The sequence below is a fragment of the Hyposmocoma kahamanoa genome, unplaced genomic scaffold (genome assembly GCF_003589595.1).
Source record: "Hyposmocoma kahamanoa isolate Upper Pololo Valley unplaced genomic scaffold, ASM358959v1 224, whole genome shotgun sequence".
In the NCBI taxonomy this organism is placed as follows: Eukaryota; Metazoa; Arthropoda; class Insecta; order Lepidoptera; family Cosmopterigidae; genus Hyposmocoma; species Hyposmocoma kahamanoa.
This window is the reverse complement of record NW_020653743.1, coordinates 12,377,158-12,383,802: the sequence shown is the minus strand read 5'-3', so window position 1 is coordinate 12,383,802 and position 6,645 is coordinate 12,377,158.

The window sequence follows — 6,645 nt, the reverse complement described above, 5'->3', positions numbered from 1 at the left end:
TAGTTAAAATATATTTTAAACCGACTTCAAAAAGGAGGAGGTTCTCATTTCCACTGTATTTTTTTTAAGTGAATGTTACGGCATTTGCGAACCAATTTTGATGATTCTATTTTTGTTGGAAAGAAAGTACCTCAGTGTTGATCCAATTTAAATTTAAAGAAAATATTCCACCTGTAAGGGTGGCAAACTAGGGGATATACTCAAGGCATATTTTATATACAGAGACGCTGAAGGCCCAGAAGGAGATGGAAATGATTTAGTAGCAGTAAAGGTCTTTGTGAAAGAGATCGCCCAGGGAGTGCCACCTTACCTATTTCTATCGTCAAGCAGTAATACGACCATGATTTATTTATAAATTACAGGCACATGGGGCTTGTCAAATTATGTTTCAGGGTGACGGGATCTCTGCGATTTAAAACTCTGACACTGCAACTATCATGGATAGGCGCGTCGCTCACTAACAGGCGCACAACTTGTTCGTCCCGTTATTTACTGACATAAAAAAAGGCGTGTCGAGGTAGATGCTCATATAAGACCTTGGCCTGCAAATTGCGATAAGTGGAGAAAGGGAAGGGCAATGGGATAGTAACGACTGAAAAATAAAACTACTTCTAGGTGACTCGGATTTAGTTGAGACAAAGAAACACCGCTGTAAAGTTACCGGCTTATCGGTATGTGTAGGATATATCACGGATAGTGTCGATGGAATTGTACGAACTAATTCCGCCTTCACTTGCCCAGCATCATGGGGCGACTAGACTTAGGCTAGGGTTCCACCTTTGTGTTCTGAGTATTCCAAAGGTGCGAAGGAAGCGTTAAATTTCCACAGGGTTTGTCGCAATGTACGTTCGACACGGTATCCTTCCTTACATGTTAACTAAATATAACACTGCTAGGACCTTTAGGAACTTATTCCTATCAAGGAAACACTAATTAAGTCTTAACCTTTTTTATTTTCGTATTCCTCTTACTGACCAGTACAAATTCGAATCAAGATGTGTCTTACCACAGAGAATACAAAAAAAATGTAGTTTTAATCGATATGCAGAATCGAATATAATTGATTTAAAATAATATTTCTATATTATATCGAGTAAATCGTTCAACGACCAAATCACATTATGTATTTAGTTCACAATAAGTATAATAGCTAACATACAGATATCACCACCTCCTAGATTAACGGTTTACCGCGGTAGCTTCAAATTCGTTGCATCCAAGTGCTGAAATGATTTGCCTCCTGCAATAAGAAACTCAAGGTCGTCTTGCACTTTCAAAAGAAAATGCAAGCTTTGGCTACTTTAAAGGCAAAGATCGGCAAGTAATTGGATGTAGCTTACATTCTTATGTTTTTATTTTTAGGTACTATTCACCCTGTTTAAACTTTAAATTGGAGATTTTGACATGGAATGTTTTATTTAGCACTGGTACCATCGTGACAATAGGATTATATTTTAAGTTTAAGTGATATATGTGTATATTTATAGTTAAGTGATAATTTTTTGGAGCTACTCGAGCCGCGTCAAACAACTACTGTCATTGGAAAATGTAGCGAGTTTTTTCAAAAAGGTAGGGTCTGAAAAACAGCTTTATCTACAAAATATTATATGACTATAGATGATGTTATTCAAGACTAAATTGTTATGCAAATGTAGATAAATAAAGCTCTTATTATTATTTACATGGCGAACGGCTATGGAGTTGAATTCCCTGCCTACAGATTTATGCCCCAAACCATTGACTTACAATTATATGGACGTCGGGTCCGCGCTAAAAAGTGTCCGAACTTATAGGGCGTTAAAATCGTATACAGAGCGTCATTCACGCTTTAGTCTTCGTTTGTTCGACTGACAGCGAAGCAAGCAAAATTAGACAGTACTGCGATGACATTACAATTTAAATTTAACGTTTTAGCTTTTTCATATTCCTTTACATGTCACTACGTTTCAATAGGTTGACTTGGGACATTTTTTTCGTGGTTTTTGTATTAGACCCGTCGTCCATTTATTTGTAAGTCAATGCCCGGAACTCTATAACTTGGACTTTTCAAGGCGAGAGCGAATAGGGATTATTTAGTTGTGCATGATCCGTTATGGACCTCAAGGTTAATTTCCTTCAGATGGGGCGGAGGTGAAATACGCAATTGACGAGACCAGGGGAAGAATGTTCAAAGTCACCTCAAACACGTAATGAGTTAATACCGCCATCCAGTTCGGTAAACGTTGAGCGTATTTTGTCTAAATCAGGAAAGGGCTAATAAGATTCAACGTCTTTAAAAATTTGGTTTGACTTTAAAATGGCAGAAAAGTTGAAAATGATTTATAAATTTTCTTTTTCACATACATTTATGTCAACATTGACTTTAAATCGGGTGGTATTTATACGTGTCTTTTTCAACAATATTTAAAAGTTGTGATAAAACTTTCATAGATTTCTCATAGATGGCGCTACGACTAAAAAGTCGTCGAAAAACCAAATACACGACGCAAGCACATAGAAAAATTCGTTGGGTCCGTTGGTTCGTTCCGTGGCTTAGTTGGTATAGCATCTGACACGGTATGCAAGAAGACGTCGGTTCGAATCCGACCGGATCAAAGGATTTTTTTCTGAGTGTTCAATCTTTGTATTAATGATTACAACAAACTAATGGAGTAATTTCACAAAAAATAATTGAATATCAATTCAATAAAAATTTAAAAATTGTTTTTGTTAAAATTCATCTTAACTGACTTCACTTATTCTATCATAAAAAATTACGTGTGCGACGGTAATTAGCATTAAAGCTCCCGCGCACGAATGTTTCCATAAATGTTTTGACGAGTGGCGAAGCGAGTAGCGAGCACGATTGAGTAAATCCACTTAGATCTATCTGGTCAAGTCGTTCACAGCAAGGAACATCATCACCTGAACCAGAGGCTTCCAAATTATTTTGTCTCATGAACCACGTGCTTTTTTCTATTTTGTGTAGACCCCTTGAATTTCTAGTATGGATTTTTTTATATAACTCCAAATGTGTTTTTGACATCTAACACACATTTACTTTGATAAGTTTAATTTTGTAAAACTTTGTAAAAACAAACACGTGTTTACACATTGTTATACAGAAAATAAACTATTTCTTGCAGTCTAAATCATATATATTTGTTTCTTTTTCAAACAAACCAACGTAGTAACAGCAGCTCCTTGTGAAAGAGTTCGTCCAGGGAAGTACTGGCTACTTTACCTATTTCTGCCGCCAAGCAGTGATGTCAGCATTACTGTGTTCCGGTTTTGCGGGGTAAGGGCGCTGGTGAAATTATAGGTACATGGGACTTATCAACTTATGATAACTTTGCGATTAAAAGCTCTGAGTGGCCCTGCAACGTTATGGACAGGCGTGTAGCTTACCATCAGGTGCACGACTTGTTCATCCCGTCACTTGATACTATAGAAAAAGCCTTTCGGACCCTTTACAGGTCCCATTGTCACGCCTGATTAAGGTGGTGAAGTCATCAGCCAGTTACGTCGAATCTGAATGCAACCCGCCTTATTTTTATCTATACTCACAAAAGTTATTAATTAAATACCTTATTTTTAATTTTAACGTATTTAATTAATAACTTACGTTAATATAATAATAAATTGGGTGGTTTGCGTTTCTTGCGTTAATAGGGGCCCTCCGGATTCAATATGTAGCTTGTCAGGGATGTTCGCAGAAGCAAGAGGTGACTGCTTCTACGCGACCATGCGGGCCAGCCCCAACCCCATCCTGAGCTCGATAGCGGACAGGTTCGACTGTCCATACGTGAGGCACTGCTGTGAATTTTATGTTTCCAGCAGTATCTATTATGTATAATTTTGTAGGTACTTACTAACATTAGCATTAAGTGATTTCATTAACAAATAATGTAATATAGACATAATGAGGTTAATGACTTCACCATTTCAGTCAGCTGTAACCATAGGATCTGTTAAGATCCCGAAACGTAGGTTTGTTTAAAAAAAATACATACGCAATTAAATCCGGGAAAAATTGTTACATTTCCTACTTATATGTTTATCTAACCGAATAAACATTCTATCTTGTTTGTTGTGAAATGTTCACTTCACAGGTAAATTGTATCTCTATTATAAAAAAAGTATTATGGAAAAAGCACTGTTCATGTAATGAGGATTATTCAAAAAAAGGAAAGTCAAAAATTTGGTGACTCTCGCGGACGCCCATTAACGTCTCATGCATTGGGGACCTGGTCGCCCAACGGTTTGCACTATGAACACAAGTCCCGGATTCGATTCCCTGTGGAACCAATTTAGGCAATTAACTTTTCTGATGTGTGAGTGTTGTGAGAAGTGTCCCAGAATGAATTCCGTTGCTCTGATACACATAGTACAGGGAATACCCTAATTTGAGACCAGGCAATTGGTGTGTTTGTCTGGTACATTATTAATTTAGATATTATGCACCCCCTTTTTTTTACTAACAACGACCCCTAGTGACTTGGAGTATCATGGATATAGACCACTTTGGGAACCGTCGACCTAAACAAAAGAAACAGCCGGCTGGGCGTACGTCCACTTAATTTCAAACTTTGAATCCTTCTCTAATTCGTTTTCTCCGTTATTCTTACTCTGGTTTCTGTCATCATTCCGATCAAAATTGTTAAAGCGAGAGGACGTGCTCATGAAGTATGCTCATTTAAAATTTCAACTTCACATGATTTACTTCCTTGTTCATCATTAGAATACGTATATAGGCCCTCTTGGGACTTTTGTTCTTTAATTTTTTACATCTAATAAATTCACGCGGACTAGCCCTTATTTTACTTTCACGGAGGCTAGGCCACGAGGGTACTAAAGGGACGCTTTCTCATAATAAAAATAAGAAAAAAAAATAACAAACATTTTATTGAAATGAGATCTTTATTTAGACATAACATATAACAAAAATTTTACTACACTTATTTAGTTCTTTTTTTTATAATATCAGGTGATGGGACAAACAAGTCGTGCGCCTGTTGGTAAGCTACACGCCTGTCCGTAACAGTTGCAGTGCCACTCACGAGCTTTAAATCGCAAAGATCTGAGGGGCACTGCCACTGCCGTCACCCTGAGACATAAGTTGACAAGTCCCATGTGCCTGTAATTTCACCAGCACCCTTACCCTTCAAAACCGGAACACAGTAATGCTGACATTAACTGCTTGGCGGCAGAAGTAGGTAAGGTTAAATTGTTTAATAAAGTCTATTATATTATTTTACCATCGAAGTTTGCTATTAATCTAAATTATTCTAACAAATTGATTTTACATTGCTCAGTTAGACTCCAAGAAGAGTTTTTAAGATCTATATATAAATTCCGTTTGTACCAGTAGATTTTTTTCTAAGTTAACTAGTAGCTTTTCTATAGTAACGCCCAGATTTTAATTTGATACTCATTCTAACCAGGAATTTGTACGTTTAATATAATAAAGCCACATGTGATCTTACGTGCTTTTATTACATGAAAGTTATGAACAAATACCAACTACACGAAAAATATTATAAATATGTTTATGTGACATTTTATAACCCTCTTATATAAGCATTTATTTATTTATTTATAATAAGACTCTTGTGGACTTAGCCTTGGTTCACACGACATTGTCCTGCACGTATCGAGTACACAACCAGAAATAGAGACGAAATGTTATTTAATTTGTTTGAAAACTATTCTGCCAAATCATTACGATGACAACAGCGCTCCTATTGGCCAGCCCAAATTCGAAACAATTGACGGGTGTCATCAATAGTGTCATATCAATTTTACCAGTTTAATGGACGAAAATTGAAAAATTACATATTTAATTACTGATGAAATGTGATTCGGTATGTAACACCACCGAATGGAACAGCCCCCCATTGTTAGAGAAATTATCTTTATTACAATAAATACAGAATATTTTTGCAATATACGGAGACGTACACACAGATCAGTTGTTGGCACTGTACTATTCCAGCTTTCTAATTCGTAATTTCAGCGCAAACGAGAGTTGATATTTAAAATGATATAAGGCCCATTTCTCTGATGAGTTGCCAGGGATAGATGGCCTGCATATTATCAATATAATTCGTTTATAAGCGGATAGCCACATTATTCACACAACAATCGCCCTGAGAACACGTCTGTGATATATCCACGCTTTGTTACATTTTTATATTGACATAGAAGACGCCAACGGCTTTGCCGCTGGAAGAACGTAAGGTATTGTGTTTATCCAATGAATCAAGAAGCAGTGCGTATAAACACATTTGAAAAATTGTAAAATCTGAGAGATGATGAAAATAAACGGGCTTTTCTTCCACTAAAAGTGTCAATAAATCGTAGTCCACGGAAGATTCACCGGGCATTTCGTATCAATAAAATTATTTCGTGCCCTCCTTGAAATATATACGTCAATACTAGACAGCATATTCGGCGACTGTTTTCGCGCCGTGTGAAGGAGATGCATTAATACTATGCGCCACTGTACACCGAATACCTTAAAGTTCATTCGATTGGCTTGACAAGTCCGTTGCGTATTCGATAAACGTATAGAGCTATGGGCGTTTTTTTTGCAGGACAAGCATCGTGTGAACGTGGGTGTACGGTTTACAACCGCACATTTTTCTTCCGCTTACCTTGCGCTCT